Source organism: Anser cygnoides, chromosome 9 (assembly GCF_040182565.1).
Source record: "Anser cygnoides isolate HZ-2024a breed goose chromosome 9, Taihu_goose_T2T_genome, whole genome shotgun sequence".
In the NCBI taxonomy this organism is placed as follows: domain Eukaryota; kingdom Metazoa; phylum Chordata; class Aves; order Anseriformes; family Anatidae; genus Anser; species Anser cygnoides.
In genome coordinates this window covers 6,660,116-6,684,781 of record NC_089881.1, presented here as the reverse complement: position 1 = coordinate 6,684,781, position 24,666 = coordinate 6,660,116, and the positions used below count along the sequence as shown (strand labels likewise).

At 40.7% G+C, this 24,666-nt stretch overlaps 1 protein-coding gene across 3 annotated transcripts in view; it reads left to right on the top strand.

Annotated features, from left to right (window-relative positions):
• Window positions 1–3,545: 3,545 nt before the first annotated feature.
• The window catches only part of PXYLP1 (2-phosphoxylose phosphatase 1), a 63,562-nt gene continuing 42,441 nt past the window's right edge, over window positions 3,546–24,666 (top strand). The window contains exon 1 of one of the 3 annotated variants that reach the window (XM_013188113.3): window positions 3,546–3,643. The gene's annotated coding sequence lies outside the window, so the exon portion shown is untranslated. Of the gene's footprint in view, window positions 3,644–12,841; window positions 12,982–24,666 lie in introns of those variants that run through there. The other 2 variants (XM_048062923.2, XM_048062925.2) reach the window with 2 other exon arrangements.

Here is a 24,666-nt window from a genome sequence, read left to right as displayed (position 1 = left end):
GCGATGTTTTCCTCCTGTCCTCAAAGGCACTTGTTTACCCACCTCCTTTTGTTCAGAACTGAAATGTTTAGCTTTAAACTAAACTACAAGAGAGGAAAACTGTCATTTTGCATTTCTCAGCTGCAGGAAAACGACATGAAATTGCTTGTCTCTTTTAATAAGCTTATTTGTTTAAGCATCCAGAGTGTTAAATTAGCTTTCTTGTCTATATGTGCTTTAATACCCCACCCATCAATTGGCTGAGAACAAAACAGGCCTTACTGCAGTAACGCCTGCTGTGTTGTGATAAGTTAGATTTTAAACCATTACATTATCAGAGCCAGTATCACAAGGCTGTAAAGTCCACCAAACCTTATGCTGACTGGACTATGAACTGCATATTTGTTATAAGAGTAAGTAATTATGTACATGAGAGAGGGGAAAAAGTATGCCCAAGACTGCTGGTTGTAGATTTTTACAGAAATTATATATATTTTACTGATTCTTCTACCTAGTTACCATCTTCAGCGAGACAGCCATTAGGAGGCTGAAGGTGACTACATTTAATCAGCAAATTATTCACTGTAAGAGTTTGAAGGCTTACTAAAAGTCTGCAATCAAATATTTTCTCCTCTGCAGGAGATTTCTGATTTGACAGAGTAGAAAAATCCAAGAGAAAAAGTACTTTCAATGCATTATAAATAGGGGCCTTTAAGGATTAGAAATAGTACCCTTAGAGAAACACAGGTTGTCCTATAATCTGTTAAGGAACAAGCATTTTCTCCTCGTGCAAAATATTCAATAAACTAGCACATACAAACAGTATAGTCTCCACTTATTCACAGAATGTTTAACCCATAAGCCTGTCTGAGACCTGTGCACTGGTTTTACTTTTTAAATTACAGGCAGCCAGGAAAAGAAAAATCATTTGTGTTTCATACCACATCCTGTGTAGGTCTGGTTTTAGTTGTCCTTTTTCCCAGTTGCACACGATTACCCCCTAAAGGGTCATAAAGCCTTAACAGGATTTACCTGAGTAACCTGACATGGTCGGCCTGTCTGTTTGCAGTTGTTCCTTTGGGATACCTCAGCTCATCTTCATAATTCCCATTTGGCGTGGTTTTACTTCTCGTGCATGGAGGTGGAGTAAATCTGACACCAGTGTAGCTGAGAGCAGAACTGAAGAGCCTGCGTGCTTTGTATCTGTGCCAATTTAGAGGAAATTTGTTTTGTAAATAGTCTTTGAACACGTACCTAACATTAGCAGCAGTACAGTGGAAATCAAGTATGTATTAAATGTAAGAATGCTTTCCTCATTCAGAACTTGCGCTTGGCTCTGGGATGCATTCCTTGCTATCTGACGTCTAAAAAGGGGTAATTCCCTTCTGCTGATGTAAACCCGAAATAAACCCACTGAGGTCACTGGAGAGATGGCAGAGTACTTGCTGTAAGCCTGAAAAATAAGCACAACCAATATATGGTACTTCAAACGCCCTGAGAATCTACTAAGACTGTCATAGCATACAGGGAAAAAAATGACTTAAATGGCATTTCAATTTCAATTTCAAATTCAATTTTAGAACATCAGTTTTTGACAAAAAAAATGAAGGACAAATTTCAGAAGCTGATACTATTTTCAAGCTTTTGGAGAGGAATATCAAACTATTGGAAATGGGCAAGGGTAATCAAAGTCTCAAAATGGAAAACTCAATTCACTGGAAGGCTCTCAGGAAAATAGCCCCCTGGTTTCCTGCAGCTGTAAAAGCCCTGAGAAGTCTCTTTAATGGCTGTCAGTAAGAGAGAAGCAAGTTGCTCTATTTTCTCTGTGCTCAAGCTGCAGCTCACAATGTGTATAAATGTTTGGTGCCAGGATACAGATCCGAATCCCAGTTCTGCCACAGCACAGACGCGGAGAGGAGGTTCTGAGTTTGGAGATGTTTGTAGACCTTTGAACAAGTGATGACAGAGTGAGAGCACCATGCTCTGCCTGGCTGGCTGGTTGGTAAGTCCCATGGCACGTATTCTGTGGAGAGCTACACATACAGCAGCAGTCTGGGGGATCCCTCAGGCCTTGATGCCTAGGCAGGACCTGCGATCCTTCAGGTATGATTCCTAACTCACATTTAAGGAGGCCTGCAGCTTTCTCCAGATGACTGCAGTAACATTATTGCTGTCTCTCCTTTATCTGAAGATGAAGCTATTAAGGCTGCTGCAGCTGGGTCACTCTTCATTTGGGACTGAGGGATTAATCAGTTTGTTACTGACAGCTCCATTCATATGAATGTTTGCTTTCAGACACGTACTTGAGCTAATAGGCATTTGAGCCGTAGCTTGGTTGGTTCTTTTCATTATTTGCAATACGATGCTCATGCATACAATTTGTATTATTTGGCTGTTTTCTGTGGTGACTATTATCAAATGGTCTTTTTTTATCATCAGACAGCACACAACTCATTTGTCTCTCTTGCATTCCTATCTCAGTACCCTCCCATCTTTTCTTGATCTTGTCCTGTCCTTGAAACATGCCAGTTAGCTGTATGCAAAAACTAACAAGACAAAGAAGTCACATTTTTTCTGAAAATATATGAGTTCCCAGAGTGACAACGACAAATGATTTATACGGACAGTCACTCTTCATGAGCACTAAATGCTGACACACTCAGTATTCATGCTAGATATCGCTGACCTCTAGGACCATTATTTGGCCTGTTATTCATTCTTTTAACCTAAAAAAAAATATGCTGCCTTTAGTATACTAAAAATGAAAGTATTACATTTCCCCTTATGATATATGCAACAAAGGGTAATCTCCAAGTGGCCTTTTTAGCATCTATCATTTTACAGAGCACTTCAAAACTTACAGGTTTTATCAAGCATTCCTCAGACACACTGAAGTAGATTTTATTGCCACCCCATTACATATACTGGATCCTCAGCTGTGGGAAGATGTTCTTGTGACACATTAGAGCATTTCAGCACACTATTCTGACCTTTTAAGTTTGCCATTCTTCATGCATATCTGAACTAAAGGTGGAAATCTCCTAAGAGCTGATTGTTGAGAGCCAGCAATGCTATTTGTAGAATATGTAAAGAACTGATTAATACAGAGCCCTATTCACTGAGGAAGGTACCACTGGACATGGCTGTAGACAAGGGACATTTCCAGAAATTCATATGGGAAGGAAGTATGTGTTAGGGCCCTGAGGCCACTAACAGACCTTAATGATCCTGACCAGCCTCACCTGGTGTCCCCACCCAAGCGTAAGACCTGCCTCCTTAACATGAGGGTTTGGGCTGTTATTCCAACCTGGTCCTCATCTTTGGGTCTGTGCTTCTCCCATTGCTCAGGTACTCTGGGGATGCTCCTGGCTGTTACTGCTCCCTGCCCAGCAGCATGCACCTGCACTTTAGCAGCAGGATGAATGGGGCATGCACCAAATAAAGTTGTCAGTATCAGAGGTACCTGACTCCAGCATTTTAAAAGTGTAGGATAAGTTTGATATTTATATAGCTTCAAATCTTCAATAACTCTACTGAAGGTAGTGGAACTAACCCCCTCCCACCCATCTAAGAAGTGCTACCGAATCATATTTTCAGAGGGTCCCCCTTCATAGTTTCACAGACGTTGCGAGCTGCCTGCATAGTGCAGATCACTCTGGTCTAAGTAAGTAAGCTTATTGTGTGATCTAGAAATTCTTTGCTAGAAGTTCATGCACATGTGCATGGTTATTTTCAACTGTTATTTATTTCACAATTTCTGTTCTGTTTCAATTATATTATCAATTATATTATCAAAACCTAATTCTGATGAAGCTCTGGCTTCAATCACTGAAGCTTCAGCTGTGTATTATCTGAGAACTGTATGCAGAAAAGCAAAACACTCTGGTCCCTGGGGAGGGAAAAGGCAAGGGAAGGATTAGAAATTGTTTGGCTTAAAGAGTCTGTAGGTAAGGAAGAGAATGTTTTTTGTGGGGTTGTTCTTTTGTTTTCTTTCCAAAGTGTACCAGGTGAAGATCTGTAAGAACGGGAGATGCTTGAATGACCTGAAAGGAATGAGGCAGTGTTGCAATTGCAATTTCCTTACCTAGATCTCAGAATACAGTCTTTTGCCTGTTTATCATTGTTCACAGGGGGCTGTGTAACCTGTAATCCAGGTTGAATCAAACACTAAAATATAGTGTTTCTTCATCCAAAAGCAAGTTCTCCTAGGGTTGGAGCTACTCTTGAGGTTAATACTGGTTTTGTTCACTTGGCAAACTTAAAGTAGTGAGGAGAAAATGAATACTTGAAATGCTCGTGCTATATGCAAATAGAAATGGAGAAGCCTAGCTTAGCCGTGCTGACTGTTTTTCCTCTGCCACTCAGAGACAACACTACACAAGTCACTCACTTCCTACATTCTGTCCAATTTCTTATTTACTCCTACAACACTGGGGAACTGTCTTCTATACATTAATAGCAAAGGAGACTCTAGCATAAATGTGTATGATCTGTCTGCAGAATTGAGCCCTAAAAATGAGGTATATTCCTGACATGAATGTTAATTACAGTTAGAAATAAATTATATTGAAGCAACTGGCTTTATATCTGCTTAGTGCGTTACTATTCCTGCCTTGGAGCAATTGTATGTGTTCCTACTGGAAGCTCGTATGATACAGTAGTATGTGCATGTATTGTGTGGGAGAAGCCTTCTGCTGATTCAAAATATATCAGTCAGTGTTAATTTTAAGATGCAAGGATTAACAGTTTGGAAAGGTGGGCCTTACAGTACTGTTTATCTTTACTTAAACAAGGAGACAGGTCCAGGCTATACATGTCTTTCTTGCATTCTCAGCCAATTGACTCGCTCACAGAAATACGAAGATAAGCTACTCAATTTTCAAAATTATTAGGTTCATATTTAATGTAATAATGTCTTAATATTTTTATTTTCATGTTGTTTTAACTACACCCATCCCTACTAGCTGAATTTCTATATACATTCTTTCCTGATGGAGCACCAGGTCAGTATGCCAAACGCAGCTGTACCTGCTGGCTTTAAAGCAGACCAGTGTTACTGGTTACAGGCTGAGGACACTAATGCGTCCTGTTAGGTATGAATTTTTTGCCTCCATGGTGAAAAAGAGTACAGTATGAATAAAATTTGTATGTCATGATGAGCTTGTGGACGTGTATCCATTCCATGGCATTTCCTGTTTTTTTTCCTAGTAGGAAAAAACAAAACAAACAAACAAAATAACATCAACAAAACAGTAATATGGGACGTAGATATTTACTATTTGGTCACTCCTGGGGTTGGTTTTAACAGGAAAATGACTTGGCACAGCCATCCCTTCTCACTCCTGGGTGGGGCCCCTCATGAGCAGATTTGAAGCCTGTGAGTGAATAGGGTAATAGGGAAGTTGATAATTTCAATGCAGAGGGCTTTTTTTTTTTTCCCTGGGCAGACTTCCCTAATTAGACTTTTAAAGTTGGCAATTTCCCTGTGAACTAAATACAACGAAGAAATAATATAATATGCTTAAAATTCACCTGGCTTTGTGGATTAATTCTTTAGTTCTGCGTACCAGAAGTGTCAGAAATCTTCACCAACAAGGTATTTGGGAGTTCCTCAGGCACGGGAAAGCATTCAGATACTTAAAAAACAGTTTTGCTGGCATCTGGTCCCAACTCACCCAGCAGCAGAAGGCTAAAAGCTGTCACTCTGAATAACTTTACTGCTCACCACTTTGGCAAGTCGAGTCTGAATTTAGCTAAAATCACATCTTGCAGCAAGAATATTTATGAACCAGGAAACCCTCCCGTGAGCGTGTAAGGGCAATTTTACATATATTCCACTCCCAGCCCTTCCTCCTATCTCCATGTAAACAGCGCGTGGATGCGGCCACCCCGGTTGCCTAGGAAGCCGATTGCTGCTCCTAAGGGATCTGTTTAAAATTCCAATCCAGATTCTAGTCAGGTTTGTGAGACCCTGGGAATGGAGCTCTTGAAGTGGTGTGTGCTTTCCTTTTTTCTTCTTTTTTTTCCCCTTCTCGTGTCCCCCCCCCAGCTCCTCTGGACTGAGAGAAGGCAGCTGTGCTGCTTTGCTAGACAGAGCAGCTGGACTTGGTTACCCACAGAACCAATTAAGTGCTGTAATAATGGCTTGCCTTATTCCAGAGAGACAGAAGGAGCTGTTTGGGATCAGAAATGACACTGGAGAGTAGTTGTGTATGTATGCAGTTATTTTAGGGGTTGTTTTTTGAGGCCTTTGCTTTATCTATGCACCTGCTGCCTTTTTGGGCATTTGTACTTTCATCTGAGCTGTTTGAAATGCAAATAAAACCAATGATACATATTCAGACAATCTGAGACCTGTGTTCTGGAGAACTATTCTAAGCTCTTTGTAGGGTTTCTTTTCAGAAGCTAATCCTGGTGGAAAATTACCAAATGGAGCTTTAAATAGGTGAAATGATGAGCCAACCAAATAGCAGACGTACCAGAGTGGCAGAGGTGGGTGCTGTCTCCGAGGCTCCTTCTGTCTCACAGCCTTACATTGCTGGCTACTAATCCACGAGGCAGAGCAGAGTGATTTAAGAGCAAAGGTTCTTAACATTTGATTTTGCTTTAAAGCTGTTCTGCAAGAAGTTGTCTGTCAAGTCTCATGATAGGGGATATTCAAATTTAAATGGGTATTCAGAATAACAGAAATCTATTAAAAGAATAACTGGTTATCATTGTAATCAATACTTATTAAAGAGATTTTAGATTATAACAAAAACTAGAGTCTGTGTCACTTGTTTTTGCTCTCAAACGAGTGTAAGATCTTATTTAAAACTACTTCAAAACGAATCATGAACAGGAGCTCTTTGATCTGAACTGATGTATGATGTCATAAGATATTATGCCCAAAACAAAACAACACCAAAAAAACAAACCAAAAACCCAACAACAAAAGTCATTTTAGCTTTCTTTCTAGTGGCACTGAGTGAAATGAGATCTGTGGTTCTCATGCTGTGTCTTTCGCTAACATGTCAGTGCTGAAGCAATTTGGCTACAAAGATTGCCGAACCTCTGCAAAGTGGAAACAGGTGTTTGGTTTTGGGGGGAGAAATCAGCAATGCATAATGCGTGTGTTTTCTTAATGTACTTACAGTCTATTTATATTGTGCACATTCTTCCATGAGTGTGGTCCCATGAGAACTTCCTCTTCTAAAAAGTTCAGCCCCAAATACAAGTTGTGGTTTCTGCTGCTTGCAGAATTTTCTTCATAAAGAAATGACAAGAAACTTTTTTCTTCAAAATGTGACACTATGTTTTCACACTTAGAAAAAGCACAATTGGGATATGATGTGCAATATTGCCATTTGGTGATACTTATCCCATGAGCACTAAAACTATCTCTGGTAGGTAGCTGACTGTATCGTTGTGAAAAGAGTTGATTAAATGGTCAATGTTACTTTGACATGCCCTGACAAACTCTTGTGACCACATAGGGTCCTACTGAGATAAGATGCAAACCTGCTGGGACAAAATGCTTGTATTTTAATCCCATGATTGGTACGTGCCCAGCTGCATGACAGTGGGGCATAGAAAAGGAAGGAAGAGTAATGTAATGAGCCAAAATAACTGTTGAAGTTGTATTTGTTCAGAGGTCCTGATCTATTTTTGAAAATCCTGCAACTAAGTCATCTGGACTAAATCCACTTAGTCATTTGCTAGTATATATTATGTGTATGTTTATACTCCAGGAGGTTAGAGCCATGTGCAAACAGCAGACTTCCATTCACTCTGAAAGATAATAAAAAATGCTTTCTTTGTGAGGCTATCCAGAGGAAAGGAGAATACTGTCAAGTACAGCCAGATAAGGAATCTTCTGCTGCGTCTGTTTAACACCACCTAGAAACAATGTAGAATTTGTAATTATTATTTGGGGTTTAGTCAGCCAGTTAAAGACTACAAGAAAAAGTAATGCTATACATGGTAATATTGATAGTATGTACTGTAATTTCTGATTGCTTGATTACTGATGAAACTGATGAGGCTGAGTGTGATGTTTTTTATCAGGAAGTTAAGCCTGAGAGTAAGAGATGAAAACATTACATTTAACATGAGCACAATATACTGCCAAACGGCATGTTTGAGGGCTGAATTGAGTGACCCCCTGCAAAGATAATTTACATGCTGTAAAGCCATATATGTAGAAATGCTGAGGAATAAGACAATAGGCAGTCTCTAAAGAAAACCAAAGCTGCTGTAATGCAATAGAGCAGTTACAGAAATGTGGGTGAGTCACTTTGGCACTGTATCCAGACCAATGGTTATGACATGATTAAAAGATTCCTAAAGATCTGATGAGACTCAGGCTGAGGTAATTTAATGGGTAAGAATGCTGGCATCCCCGGGAGGTTATAGAAATAAAATGTCAAAATATACATGAGTCATCAAGGCATCCAGAACTGTAAAACGAGGGATAAGTTTGTTCAGGCATGGGGTAGATATGTCACGTGGCACTTGGAATGATGCAGAAACACGCACAAAGAAACTGAAAGAGATGACATCAGATTTCAGATATGTGGTGGCAAAAAGCAGGCATAAATAACTGTTTTCAAATGGTTTTCTTCCCAGAACTACCAGCAGTTTCTTAAAATACTTAAAAGCAGTAGGAATGAGACACAAGGCATCTCAGTCTGTAATTAGCAAACTGAGAATTGTACTTCCTTAAAGAACTGGGTATTGTCAGAAGTGACCTTTTGCTAGATGGAGAGTAAGGACTTTGTGAAGTATTCAGGAATGTAGCTGAGAAATGCAACCACAGCCATAGTCAAACAATGGAAGTGAAGGAAAGATTCAGACTGCTGAAACTCTCATTTTTGTTCATTTTATTTCTTTTTAAAGTATAGAGCCTCAAACTACTACAGTGCAGAAGTAAAACTAGAATTGAAATACCCTATTCAAATATTACTTCAGATAAAATATTCTCTCACAGTTCAAATGTACCGTAGTTTAGAAGTGGCAGAAACCATCTTTTATGAGCAAAACTGACTGTAAACTTGTCTGTAGAGTGGAGGCATGCCTCTCTCTCTTCCCACTCATCTGCACTTCGGTACTATCAGGATGTGAGACCAAAACTGAAGTTTTAACACACTCTGCCTCTGGTAGATGTTACTGGCTGAATTCAGTCCTAGCAGATCTCTGAGTGAAGGTACCATATGAAACAGTATGGTAGGGGGCACAAACACAGGATACAAGCTGAACTCCTGTTACAATCACATGAATGTGAAAAGCAATAGCATGCCAGCAGTGTCTAGGTGGGAAGAATGGGGATAGCTGTAACAGGGAGGATTCTGGTTCCAAGAAGGAATGAAAGCTTTCCTGGGGTTTTTTAAAGATTCTATCCCAACAAATTTCATGTATGAATGGTAATTTAATGATAAGTCAGAAATGCCCAGGAATGAATGAAGGCAGAGGTGATCAATGGTTTAAAAAACAAAAAGGCAAAACAACAAAACCAAACACAAGCTATAAAGCTCATAATCCTGTAAGACTTAAAGTATTTTGCTTTGAAGCTTGTTGCTAGAACAAACAATGTTGGCATATGAGGAACATTTTTTCTCCATTTCTTTCTTTCTAAGTTTACCTGGTTTCTGTATTAGAAATAAATATTGGATATTCATAAGCTTCATCTCAGGTTTCTTGCTAATCATTATCAAGGGGCGCTACTAAACTGTGCCTGCATCACAGACCTAAAGTGAGTGACACACAGAATGAAAGCTTAGGACAAGTACAATTGCTTGAGTGATTTCTAAGAACAAACCAACTTCCTGTTTGTGATTTTAATTAGATCAGTGCCATGAATCAGTCATTTCTCATTAAACTTTGTTATTTAATTTGCAGTGTTCTTTGCATCATGCTAGGAAACCTAAAACACAAATCTTGGATATGAGGTACATCAGAAAAAATTTCCTATCTGGTATGCTTTAAACACGCAGTTATGGTAAAATGATTCTGAGATGAGTATCACTTATGTTTACACTTTCCTTTTTAAATAGCATGAAATTCAATGTTGCGCTTTTAAAATGTCACTTATTTATATACTGCCAAATTTCGAGTGTACTGTGATCACCCCGTCTTAATGTGCTAAAATGTTATCTGTGGAGGCATCTTTCCTAAGGACAGCTAAGATGATGAAGCTATAGGGATAGATTTCTAGCTGAGATGCAGCCATTAGCTTTCTCTTCGTCTATTTTTTGGATATCCACTGAAAATCAGCACTGTAATACAGAAAGTTTACCAGAGTAGGAATTCTCATGCTTATCTCCTCTTCTGAAGCCCTTGCTAAAAGACCAAAGAGGTATTTTTCAACAGAGTTCTTTGTGAATTGTGTCTTGGGAAGAGGCTGGAAACACCTCTAATCAGTGTAAAAAAGCCTGATAATCCTATTTGGGGTGGGTGGGGAAGGGGTGCTTTTTCTAACCTCTCAACAGACTTCCTTTTAATTTTTGTATGCATTGCTAAATTCTTTATATGCAATGCCTTGTTCACAATTGTATTTGTATCTGTGGAAAAGGGGTCTGTTTTTCCATGCCTGTTTCTAATCCTCGTCTCTGGTGGTAACATGGACAAAGAGAAGCTCACGAAATAGAGAATAAGGGGACATGGGCCATAGGCAAACAAAATAGTTGGAATATACTTAATCCTGCAGTATTTTAGGAGAATTAGGATCAGGAGCTTTAAAATTTAAGTAAACCATAAAATTAGTACTGTTCCCCTTAGATGATGGGGCTGCGTTTCACTGTGACCTATCTTCTGTAATTCAGGCTGTCAATTTACCTCTCGGGGTTGAGGTCAGAGAGTGCCACTGCCATGTTTTGACCACATGCAGCTGTGGATGTTAGCGAGCTCACAGTTTGTGTCCATACATGCTCACAGCTGCAGTTTGGTTAATGCACTTTTTTTTTTTTGTTGTTAATTCATAGTTAATTCACTCTACTGTAAGGGGGTACCTTAAGATCTTTGCAAAAGAGCAAATTCTGATGATATGAAATAGTATTCACACTATTCAAAGACATGGATTTATAATAGTATGTATAGAGAAAGTAGATCCAGTAGACCAGATTATCAGGTGAAGTGATATGGCAGGACTGTGCATAACTCCAAGCCTACTCCAAAGATAGCAGTTGCAGTTGCTCTGTCCTGTGAGTATTCAGTTTCTCCTCTACTTTCATCCCCATAAAATCCAAGTGTACAGCACTTCTGCAGAGAAACTTTCAAGATATTAGCAACTTTGAGTACATATAGTCTTTTATATGATAAATAACATAATATCTGGCAAAGTTAATTTATTTTGTATATGCAGACAACTGTATTTTATTCTCCAAAGCAAAAATGTTCTGTGAAGAAAATGAAATCCTTTTGTTGCAAGAAAAACAGATTGACAGTTTCTAAATTTCAAATCCTTTGTGAATTGCACTTTGTTCTGGGTGGTGGTGGAAACACAACTGTAGTGGCAAGCATTTGCTGTCATCGTAAATCATTGTTTCCATATGGAGATGATTTTTCTGTGAAGCATGTACTCTGCTTTCTGGGTAAAAAAGGCCAAATTTCTTTGTGGTAATATTGGGCATTTTGCAATCCTGCAATGCCCTAAAGTGATCTAGTGAATGGTAGTTGGAAATCTCATTACTCTGCATCCAGGGTCCCATATTTTCTCTCCTACTCCTCTGTGAAACAGTTTTGTTCAGATGGTTGGCACTTGTTTTATTCAAATAATTAAAAAAAAAAAAGCCGTGATGATGGATTAGCTCTCAGCTGATGCGATGCTGCTAGCTGGAAAGAACAGCAGCTTCTGTGTATGTGCTGAGCAGCTGCTGGTTGGCAGGCCACTGCTGTGCTGCTGCGCATCTCTGGGTTTGGTTTATAAAGGGCAGCCGCAGGTAAAGGCTGTGGTCTTGTGGCCGTCCAGCTGCAGGTCAGTTCCTGCAACGCTGTGCAGTCTGTCGGTCAGAACTGCCTGAATTCCTACATCCTTTCCTAGAAGGCAGGAAGGTGGAGAACCTTGGAGCACGGCCAGCTGCAGTCACACCAGCCAGGCAGATGCACTAGTCCAGCTGGAAAAAACGTGCCCAGTCTCCTTGTTAGGCACGTTGACTGTAGGTGTGTGGTATCAAAGAGCAAATCTGGCTTCGTGCCTGTGTGGACAGGGCCGTGACAGCAGGTCACCGTGACCCAGGAGCAGAGGCCTGGTGGATAAGCGGTGGGGAGCTGGCGGTGGTACCTCGGGGGCACTGTGGACCGCAGCAGCGTGTGGCCCACCTGCTCGCTGTGCTGGCCTCCGGACACGACAAAAAGCCCAGCAACGTGGTTCCGCATATATGTGTCGGGGGGTAGCATAAAGGGAATTCGGGCATTCCCTGCATCTGTACCATTCGTTTCAGAATCTGTTGTAGGGACAGATGAAAAATTGGTGTATTGCAAAGACGGTCAGCCTGTAGGATTAAATGAGTGCCCCTCCTGGCGGACAATCTGTGTCTGGGAGGGGAAAGACTGATTAGCTGGGAGCTGTCTTCGCTGGCAGTAAATCCTGGCGAGCACTTGGTGAGTTCTGAAAAGCCTTCCCTGGCTCTAACTACAGCACGGCACTCGTTTATCTCCTTACTGGCATCCACACAACTCTCCTGTGACAGGGACGCGGGGCCACGCCGCCTTCAGCAGCCATTTCGCTCGCCTGCCTCAGGCTCCGCGCCGCGGGACCACCTCCTCGGGCCCCGGCCGGGGGGCGCCCCTCAGCGCCGGGCCTGCCAGGGAGAGGCCTGGCGGGGCCGGGCCGGGCCGGGCCGGCTCCTCGTGTCGGGGCCGCCCCGGCGGGGGAGGGACGGGGCGGGGGCAGCCCCACGGAGGGCGGTGCTCGGCGGAGCCGGGGCGCTGGGCGGGCTGCCCAGCCCGAACCGTGGCGTGGCGGCGGGCAGCGGGCCCGGCCCCGGGACGAGGAGGAGGAAGAGGAGGCGGCGGCACCGCGGGCAGGTCAGGGGTGGCTGTGGGACGGGTGGCCCGGGCGGCTCCGCTGTCCCGGGAAGGGGAGGGGGGCGAGCAACTTGTGTGGGTTTCTCTCTCTCTCTCTTTATTTTTTTTAATTTCCCACGCTGGTTGTGTTCAGCGTGTTCGATAGCGAGCCTTGTCCTCGGACGTGCCTTAACCCAGGTGACTGCACAGCCCTGGGCAGGCTTCGTGGCGTGCTCCTGCGTTGCAGGCTGCCCAGGAGCAGCCCCGAGCCCTGGGGCACGAACGGGCTCCTGCGTGCATGGGTTACTCCTCGTTTTGTCGTGTTCCCGCACGGGGGGCTCCTTGGCCCTCCCGCAAAAAAAAATATATATGTGTGAAAGGGTTTTGTTGAAAGTGATAGGAAGTAAGTGGTTAAGCAACATATTCTGTAAATCCTGTGACCTGAATTTCTGGTCCGATCGCTCTAGGTGAAGGCTGGGACAGCAGCAGTGACAGGGTAGGAAGCGTGTGTGCAATGCCCTGATCAGACTTCGTTTTGTCTGGCGTTAGGGCCTGCGACGAGCATCGCATCTCGCTCAGCTCTTACTTTTACTCTTTTACACGTTCAGCAAATACACTTCTGTGTGGATGAAGAAACTCCTGAGTAAGAGGATCCATCCCTGACTAACTGCAAAAGCCGTCACGTATAATAAGTTATTGTGCCAGTATTACGATAATAATGGGATATTAAACCAACGCGTTTTGGCAATAAGTCGCTGTAATACTTATGCCCTGTTTTGACGTCTGTAGCAGGAGGATTTGCTCAGACAGACTTTGTAGTGGGAGGGTGTGAGTGGGATGAAAGCAAAGCTGCTTAATTTTAATCTCCTCAGAAAGGTAACTAAAAGTAGCACGCATAGTTAAAACACATATGTTCCTCTCACTAGTGGCTTTTAATTGTAGTCTTTTAAATATTTTATGTAAACTTAGCAGAGCTGAAACATGAATTTTTATAAGATTCAGTATGCACTAAAACAGCTCCCTGTTCAGCAAGAGCCTGCCCTCATGTGAGGGGCTGACAGCGGTGGCCATAAAGACCTTTGTGCAGCGGTCTCCATCCTGCTTAGACTTTTTGCACTTAGTTATGTTGTTTCAGCTTTATAGTTATGACCTTGCCTTTCAGTAACCACAATCTTATTTCTGTCATGCTTTTATTAGCTTAAAAAGTGGGCATCTTGGAACGAGCAAACACACAACCAGTGCTTCAAGGTGTGCAAAATTACTGACTCCCATAAAGTTTGCTTTCTCCAGTGGCTTTGCACTGGGGTGTGTGTTCTTTCTGCTTCTCCCTCGTGACCTCCTTAGACAAAGGAAACCATGAGCATCCTGTGAGATTTCTTATGTAGGTCTTTGTTCCTTTTCATAACCTGGTATGAGAGCTTTGAAATTAGGTTGACTTCTTTGGGATGCTTTTCCTGCTGAAGTTGCAGATTTTGTTGTTGTAATTAAAAGGCTTTTTTTTTAATTTATAAAAGGCTTGTGTCTTAAGCGTATCTGCATTTTATTGCTCAGTAGATGAATGACAGATTCATGTAGTACTAAGACTGGCTTTTATCTGGATTTATGTTCAGGTCTGGTTGCATATTCTCTTCCCAAGGTTTTTATTCTAAGTAATACAAAAAATACTTGCAGTTAGCATGCAAGAAACCACCACTGTGAGATGCATGTTGCTGACAAACATGCATCTCACAAGTATAGGAATGAAATGCTAAGCCATCTACTAACATGTGCTTCGTGATTTAGGTGTGATTTGACTTAGGATTTGTATCAGATGCTACAAAGGAGGTGGTGGTACCTTGGTTGTTCAAAAGGGTTGGGAGGAGCCTGGAAGCTCAGCTGTGTTGGCAGGGTCTTGACCAGCACAGACAAATGCTGCAAGACGGCAGTCTCAAAGGTGAGGAAGGATTTGTTTAAAGAGAATGTCAGGGGTTCAGATGCTGAACAAACAGTGGGGTTTGGTTCAAAACTGTTTAGGCAGGAGGTTAGATTGGATCAGTGTTTGAACGTAGCCTGTAGTCTTGACTCGCTGTGGGAAGAGTCACTAAGTGAGCAATGCATTGTTTCATGCTTAGAAGGTTGTATTTAGAAATAAGCTAGCTTGAGCGGAAAATTGCATTCAAAAATAAAAGCTTAAATTGTGTAGAAAAATGAGACGGAATGACAAATGTCTGGGAGGAGGCTAGAAATGTAAATTCCATGCAAGATTTCTACTTGCATGATTTTTAGGTTTGTGGTAATTTTACTGGAATTGTACTAAAATAATGTTGTACAAAGATTGTGCTGTAAAACACACTTTCTCTTTGAAATGATTTTCAGAATTCCTTCTATGATAAATGCAGACTCTAGTATGGTATAAATTGCACAGAAGTATAAATATAAATGGAAACAGTTGATTGTAAAGCTACACATTGGATGATGATGGCTGAAGGTTTATGTAGGAACTTCCCAGAAAGATATCAGAAATGTGATACAGACTGTGACATGCTTCATGTTCTGTTAAATTCAGGCTGTGCTTTGATGAAATCTGAATGGAGTCCTCTTAAGCAAGCGTTTGGTTTTGTAAATCATTCAGGGCAGAAAGTTTTTAATTTTTTAACAATAAAATTTCCTAGTGAAAGATATATATGGGTTTTATATCTATACGGGAACATGTGAGCTTTGACCACGTAGCTTGCTTTGTGGCATTGGGTTTATTTTAGCATTCAAATTAAATGCACTTGTTTGTCTGGAAGGTACTAGGGGGTCTCTGGTTACAGCTGGGTGAGGTTTTCTCATTGAAGAAACAGAGTGGGAAAGGGTGCTGTTAGAATCACCATTTCTGTATGATTTTTTTTTTTAAATCAGATAACATCATTTTTACTGTTCCCAGTCAACGCCTGAGTCATAAAATGTAATGGTTGGTCCTAAACAGCCAAAAAAAAAAAAAAAGGCATTGTTGTATTGTGCAGTGCTATAATGAAATAGGAGTCTTTGTCAGGAGGGCTACAAAGGTGGGTGATAAATGTATGATTATCACTGAATGGTGCTGATGATGGGGAACAGCTTCAGAGCAAGATTGACAGGCTACTTCGTATTGATTAAAAAGAGAGAAACTGGGCATTGAAAAGCTACAGAACTGATGTATTTCTTGAACATACCAGATTTTTGGAAGCTGAAATAATTAGGCTTATTTTTTCTCGCTGCTTGATAAAAACTTGCTCATAAATGCTGTTCAGACATAGTATTCAGTAAGTGTTCTCCAGCTGTTTCATCCATAGTTCTTACGACACCATCAGACTTTTTGTGTGACAAGAATGAAGTCAGTTTCCCCCAGAAAGCTGTCAAATGATAAATGTCTTCCGTTGAGGGGAAAAAACAAAACACCATAACTTTTGTCTCCACATCCCCTATAATAAATTCCACACTTATGCAGTGGAATAAACTGTACTGTTTTCTTTGGTTGATACTCTCAGGTGATTTAAAAAAAAGAGATCCTGTGAACATCATGTATATTGCGTTGTCAATGGTTATTTTAAAAGGACGAGCAATATTAACAGTCTACCTTGTGTTTTTCCATATTTTTTTATGCTTTGTTCATCTTCCTCACATCTCTGGCTGTTGTGTTGGCGAGCTAATTGTTCTGGAGTTAGCACAGGCAGGCATTTCTGCCTGTGAAGACGTTGGGTTACCTTCGTGAGAAGCTTCTGATGGGCCAATAAATTCAGAAATAAACTTCCTGGAGCTAAGCAACAGAAATGTTTGCGATAAGACTTCCAAATGAAATGCTGGGACATAGCGTTTAACACCAGCACTGTTTACCTAAATCTATTTTTATGTTTCCTCTTGAAGAAATAACCAGCCTGCCCACACCATTGTGCTAAGGTTGTCTCTAACTGTAAGATGACGTGGTCTCGAGGTTAATTTGTGCTGCTGCCATGAGGACTGGGGAAAGAGCAGGCGTCCTGTCCCGCCTTGCAAAGCAGCACGGCAGCGCTCCCAGGATGATGCCTGCGTTATTCCTCATTCATCTATTCAGCACCCAGGCGAGCTGGCGGTTGTATGAAGTGTCGTGGGGAAGAAGAGGAGCAGGAAATACTGACTGTCCACTAGCGCATGTCTGATAACCATTCTGGGGTTAGGTTGCAGGAAAATGACTAAATTGCTGAATAAAGTCTTAGTCCTTTTCTATCAGTATGAGCTGAAACAGACCCAGCTCAAAACCAGACCCAGTATAAGATCATCTGGAATTAAAAGAATAAGGGGAGACTTGGGAGCTCAGGTCTTATCCTCAGATCTGTCTAACTTGAGCAGAAGGGCAGATACGCAGATGAAGGTACTTTCCTTCATACTAATATCATCTCGAATGTGGGGTAGGGTGAATCAGACCTGGTGTGTCAACATAAACTCTTTCCTCCGCTTATGAGCTTCCCAATCTAAATCTCTTATCTGATCTATTTATTCAACCTGACCTCACTGGTTGATTGCAATTAGTATTGAAGTGTATCCCCACGATGTTTTCTTTCAAAGTTAGGGCCGGGAAGAGGTTTTTGCAGCAGCTTACAACCCCTGCCAGGGGGAGGTGTGTTTGTGTCCAGAGCGTTTGATGGTTCATATTGGAAATGCATGCAGAGGGCAGCATTACAGTAGGCAGGAGAGTTGCTCAAACAATTAAAACTGTAAACTATAAAATCTTAACTTAAAAAAATAAAAATAAAATGTATAACAATTCAAGTATGCTAACTGCTTTGCCTTTGTGTGCTTTTTGGAGCTGTAGTGTTATCTGATCAGCCACTGGCTGTGATCTGTGTCTGATTAGGATCTATGCTTACACAATTATGAGCATATGGTATACCATTTTAAAATTATAAGCTTAAAATCATTAAATTCTGGTGCTATTTTTTAAGACTTATTTAATTGTGTGTGTTCTGGAATGGTTTTGCTGCCAATTAGGATTCAGTTCTGGCTTGGAGCCATCAAAAATCGTAAGGTTTCTTTCAAGTTTTATAATAATGTTGAAAAAGAGTTGCTCGGTTTCCTTTAAGGAAGCACAAGCACTTCCTTTGTTTTTGTTTTTACTTTCCCTGCAGTTCAGGGAAGCAGAAGTGCATGACCTATCGCTGGGTGGGAAAAGGAGTAGGGATGTGGTGATATTGCTGAAGAGGTTGACTAAGAGTTGGGCTTATGACAGATTTTCCTAGGTATTAAAATTTTGTTAAGTGGTAGGACAGTGCTTAGTTTCCAGCCAAAAAGAGCTAGTCAAGGCCAGGTCAAAGCATGTATAGAGAAGTTTGCCTGAATGGAAGGATCTCTCCAACTAAGGTTTTAAATGGATCAGAAAAAAAAAAAAAAGTCAAGGACACCTCATCCTTGAAATATTTCATGCTCTCATATATTTGCTTTTGAAACAAGGAAACCAAATGAGACCTAATGGAAAACCAAAGTGAGGAAACTCAACAGTTCCTGAAAGGAATGTGAAAATGAGAGAAGAGATGTTAAGCTAGCAGAGGAATTGATGTAGTCTTTTAATTACTTATGATTTGGGTGAGATATCAAGTCTGATTTTTACAAGGATGAATGGTTTATGTTCCTAAGTTATTTAAATACTGTTTAATGCTTTTTAATTTGGCAGATTTGGTTTTAGACTGGATTATATAGATAGATTTTTAACACAACAGTGAGGCTTCTCTGCTTTGAAAGAAAGTAGCCCGTGCTATATATCACGTTCAAAATGTAGCTTAAAATTTGCATCCTAAATGCAAAATCATATCCATCTTCATGTTATCTCCCGCGTTCTGAGCGATGTGGAAGATAGAGGTGGTTTTTCCTGTTGAATGAAGTGATCTTTCTCTGCCATCATTTTGGCAATCAAAAATATGTAGATTCCTGAGAACTGGGGGCTTCGTGTTTTGTTGTTGTTTGGTTTTTGTTTTGTTGGTTTTTATTATTATTAATCATTTGGACAGGTTTGTAGCTGGCACAGCTTAAAAATGGATAGTCCTGATAACTGGAGGAAAAGAGGGTTTGGGAACAGAATGCAAGAGAAATTTTGGTTCTTTGAAGTGTTTAGAAAAGAAATGCAGATGGCAGCAGCATGTGTTTGTTTTAATGCCATTAATAGGAGAATGTTTTTTTCCTTATGGTTTGATGCAAAGAATATGTTCTGAAAATCTTTTATCTATAGCAGAGAATCAGTCTGCTACAAATATGTTTCTTTATAAAGCCTGTCGTCAAAGCAGTGGTCCAGGGAAGACTAGTGTGACTTGGAGAATGTGAATTTTTTTACTGGTGTGCAGTTCCTCTGTACAGTTGGAAAGAAAACAGTTTGTTTTCTGAATGTTCCTGATTTGCTATGGAAGGGTATGTCATTAATGAGCTTTCTGTGATGCTTTTTCCTGTTATTTGGTAGGCTTTGTTCTTTATTTTACCTGATAGGAGTATAGCAAATCTTTATTTTGTGTTCATAATTGTAACAAGCTAACAGATATGTCCTGTTTAGTTCAGTTGTGTGGTTTTTTTTCTATTCAAGCGCATAGGTGTTAAAGCCTAAGGGAGTATGATTTTTTTTCTCATGTTAGTAGAAATTGATAATACAGCCATTACAACTTCAAAAACAAAAACACAGGAGTGCAACTGGATTGTAACAAGGGCTGTAATGAGGGCATGTTTGGCTTTAGCCTGATCTTTGTAAACTGTGAAGCAGAAATAAAAATGGTAGCAATCTTCTCCAGCATGTTTTCATCCCTGTGTTTTGGTGTCTGCCTTGGTAGTGGACTGGTTTAGAAAGAAGCCCAGCCATATAACGTAGATACGTTGTGTGGCATCATAGCATCTGTCCCTATTTAAAGCTTGGATCGTACTTAGTGCTCGCAAACAGTGACACAAGGACTACCGTAAATAAAAATATTGTGCTGACCACAAGAGTGTAAGTAATCTCTTGGGATCTGTTTCCAAATTTTACACCTACATTTATTTTTTTTTTGGCAAATAACCAAGAAAAGAGAAATGCTGTGCAAGAAGTGTTATATATGCCTTTGGTACAGGAACGTGTTGTATATATGAACCATGGTAGGTGGTCTCTTGAATATACACATACTGACAGACCTGAGGTCGCTGAAAGCCAACTAGCGAGGGTGAAAAAGTAATCAGTCGGGTGGGACTTGGAAATACCTAGCAGTCCAGGCGTTGTAAAAGGGACCAGATTAAAGGGAGCAGAACTGGGTTGCAGTGGTGCATGACAGAATGAGGGCCTCTGGAAGACAGCACCGATGGGAAGAACTGCGTGGCACCAAGTAAAAGCCAAGGCATACTTCTGCACACCTGATGAAAAATGTGATCAATGTGACAGCTGTAGAGGGGCAGACAGTGATCACTGGAGAAGTCAGTGCTTGGTCACTGTCCAAGTGTGTGCATCTCTGCTGAAGGACCGGAGTGCAGGAGCTCCTGGGGGTGCCGTGTCCCCGCTACCTGCCAGCTCCCCTTCGTGCGGAGCTCGACAGCAAAATCATGCTGGCTCTCAGCGCCCTGGAGGGAGGTGGTAGGGCTGAGCATCAGGGACTAACACGAGTAACTAAAAGTACTCATGAAAAATGGGAAAAAAAATGAGCTGGCAAGCATGAATTTTGATGGTGACCATTGCTTCATTCTCTGATCTATGCGGATGTCTAAATCTGGCACAAAGTAAGGAGACATAAAGGAGCCTACAGACAGAAACACTTACGGAATGTGTAATGCACCCTACGCGCAATCCTGTTTTTCTCATTTGTTTACTGCCAGAGCTAATTTAGACTCTAATAAGTTCCTCCAGGCATGTGCACGTCGTCTCTGTGTCACGGCTGATGGGAGCAAGTGATGTTCTTTATAGAGAGAGTAGCGAAGCTGGTGGGAGGAAAAGCCCCTGCTGTCAGTATGCTGCTAGGGCCAGGGCACAAAGGCAGCGAGCTGTCTCTGTGTTGGGTTGTTACAAGGGGAAGTGGTCTGTAAAGAGGGGAAAGGAGACTAACTAAATATATATATATATATATATATATATATATGTATATTTTAAGGGGAGAATATGTAGAGATGACATCTCAATTGCAGCTCTTCAGAATTTCTTTGATATATTTAGTGAGCATTTTAGGAATAGCAGAGATATTGGAGGAGGAAAAGATTATATTTTGGCACTCTACTTCCCTTCATCTTTAGGTTAGCTCATGTGTTTACTTGTTTTCTTGTAGTAATAGTGCTAGTGATTACGCAGAAGTAATTGCAGTGCTGATATTCTTTAATGACCTCATGTCAGAAATGGTTGTGTTAGGTCTTACAAAACACCGTTTGAGTGTTTTAAGGTGCAGTTTTGAAGCATCGCTGAATAGAAGGGTTGTATTTACAAGTCATGCAGATTACATTTCTTCAAAAATGTATTGTTTAGATTGTCAGAGGCATTTACTTTTAGAAATGATCCCTTGGAAGATGGGTAGTGGTCAGAGTATAGGGGAGGTAAATTGATACATCTAAACTGTTCTGCGGAAGTGTGAAAAAGATAAAAGAATCAGATACTTAATGATCTTTTCATGCCCTTTAACAGTTCTCGCACATTTTTCAGTTAAACTTTGTTCAAGAAAACGTGGGCATGATTTCATCAGAAAGCTGATAGAAGTCTAAGCCTCCAGAAACAAGGAGATCCCTGTCTGCGAAATAAGTCAACTTCCAATGCTGGGGAACCCATAAAAGATAGTTGTTCTCTTAGAGCGTTACATTAGCTGCAACATTTATGTGCTAAACAGAACTTGAATGTAGATGTCTCTGCGTGGCTGTGTTTATGTTCAGTTTTAAAATTTTCATAAACTTGGAGGTTCAATTTTAAATAAAACAAATGAATTCTAAAGGACTTGGACCATCAGAAATTAAATGCAAAGTTAAACTGTATGGAAAACTTGTCCTGCTTGCACCTGTAGGCAACTCACACTGGTGATTTGAGTAGGACGGAATTGAAAGGCTGGAAACCACCCTTTCAAGGATATACTCTGGCTGTGACCTGAAAAGTGCGTTCCCAGGATTTGCACCAGAAAACTGTATGACAGTCCTCCTAATATCTGAAAGTTTTGAGAAAGTTTTGGAGAAGATGCTTTATAAAATGTTCATTGTTACCTGCTTGTGTACCTTGGGGTTTAAAAGCTAAGATCTGAGAGTCCAGTGGACCTTTTGTTTTGAGAGCTGGGGATTATCTTCAAGGTGTAATCAAATTTCAGTACGAGCAGTGGTCCCTTCGTCACTTTGAATGCAAAGCAACTCTTCTGGATTATAAAATCCAGTGACACACAGGGTGTTTTTGAAGTCTCTCTGACTTTCTGCTTTTTTTTTTTTTTTTGACATAAACAGCTTTTTGGAATATGCTTTTCTGTCTAACAAACTATCCTTTAGGCTGGCACTGTACCAACAATGAGTTAGTTATGTTTATGTGGTTCTGTGGCTTCATAAAAATATTAAGATACTTGATGATAAGTGCTTCTGTGGAAACCAGAACTGCTGAAACCTGGCTGCCTACAGATTGATGTCTGGTGTTGCTCCATCACTAGTTGGGATATTGTAACACTATGTCTGGTGAACTTTCTGAAATGTACAACAGAAGTTAGTTTTATGTCTCTTTCACTTCTTAGCCAGCCCTGTTACTGCATCTTTTTTTTTCCCCCAATCCAGCTTTTTTTTCCATTTTTTTTTAATATAACCTGAGTGTTCTATTGAGGAAAAACAAAAAACAACAAAAAAACCCTTGGTATTTGAAGTTGGTATTGGTTTAACTTGAATGTTCAGTTCTCAGAGTTACTGGCTAAATGGGTGTTATTTTGAAGGGGAAGAATTTGCAGCGTAGGAAATCAGCCAAAAAATATATATGTTTTTTCTTTAAAGAAAGAAATCTATTTTCTTCCCACTTTTTCGTCCTGCATCCCACTCCCCAGCCACTTGTTTCTATCTTCCAGCCCCAGCTGAAAGGAATGGAGAATCCAGCTGTTGTGGTGAGTGACTTTGTTCTCAGCCCCAGCTCTGCCAGCGGGTTTACCCTGAAACAGAAAACCCTGAGGGAGAAGGTTCTGAGGAGCAGCTTTGGGGTGACTTTAGACAGACAAACATCACGTTCATGTAGGATCATACGGAGCACAGTCTCTCCGTGCTTCATTAGCCTACAGTTTCTTTTTGACTTGAGACAGCCTGGGGTTTCCTGGGATATTTCTTTATGGTGATGATGGATTGTCTTTAAATTACTTATTGTTCCATCCTTTCTTCTCTCCTTCCCCACTTTTTCTAATGCTAAAAAAAATGCACACAGTAGCCAAATTATTATTTTTCTAAACAAATTTGTGCACGAAGATGACTGTATCTCTCGTCAACCAGTTAAAGTGATTTCTTCCCCTCAGAAAAGCATCATTCTTCTCCCTTCCCCTCACCCCTCAAGTTTTCCCTCTAACTCGTTAATATCAGTTGAACTACTGAGAGAGAGGCCTTCAAAGCTGTATTTTCAGCCTCATCAAATGTAGTTATTGTGGCAGTCCCAGCCTTCTTCAGTCTTTCAACCTTTGGAGCTGAGCAGTGGAAGTAGTTTACCACACCTAGGATTTTGAAGATTTGAAATCTCAATTCCTTGGGCTGACCTTCTACCACCTGCTTCTCATTTTAAGATGCTTGCTACTGCTCTGTTAGTTCAAAATCTCTTCCAGCTGAGCTTTAAGGTGCTTGCAGTGATGGAGTTTTTCAGTGGACCACCTGTATCTCGGCTCTCTATAGCAAAGGGAAGGCTTTGAAACTTACATGATTTACTTACACAGTGAAAATAATAAGCTCTGTATAGAGGGACAAAACTTATTAGAGTAAGAGCTCTGTTTGATCCTTTTGCTTTAATGAAGTGAGAGCTTGTGTTGGCTGCTCTGACAGACTGGGCAGTACTGCTGGGCCATTTTCGATAGCTTTTGAATGTCTCACGACCAGATGTGTCAGCATGAGAATTTTAGAACTGAATAGTTAAGGAAGACACTTGGAATAGGAGAAAAGAGAACTTTAGATGTAGATATTGTAATGTTCTAAATACCAGAAAAGGTTAAACTTGAGTAACTGAAACAGTAACTAAAATGTTAAGCAACTCAAAAATAAAATCTTGAAAACATTTTATAGGTAACAATTACTGTGTACATATTAAAATGTAGCTGTGTTCAATACACTCCTTTCTGTTTTGGAGTGGTACATGTTGCTTTTTTGGTCCTGTCTTTCCTTATCTTTTATTTTCTATTAGGGCTCAACAGGCTGCTGACCTGTTTGTACTCTCAGGCAAGTTCTGTGTTTTCTGCGGTTGCTTACTTCCAGCTTAAGTCATGAGGTGGGCTAACATGAGTAACATTACCAAGCAGGTTTTACTTGATTTTATTAATGATGACAAATGATGTGACCGATTTCTCATAAATGCTTTTAAAAAATTGAATAATTGTTTTCTTGTTGTTGGTTTTTCCTGGTAGGAAACGAAGAATTATGATTAACAATATTGCAGGTGCTAGCTTTGTTCCTTCATGATGCTATGCAAAATGCAACGTCAGTGGTGCAGGAATAGTAAGTCCAGTTTAAATTGCTGAAGTTACAGTCAACTGCAGGGATTTTGTGAGGGTTTCCTCAGCGTGACCATTACAAGCACAAGAAGCTAAGCAGGTTGTGCTGACCTCAGCA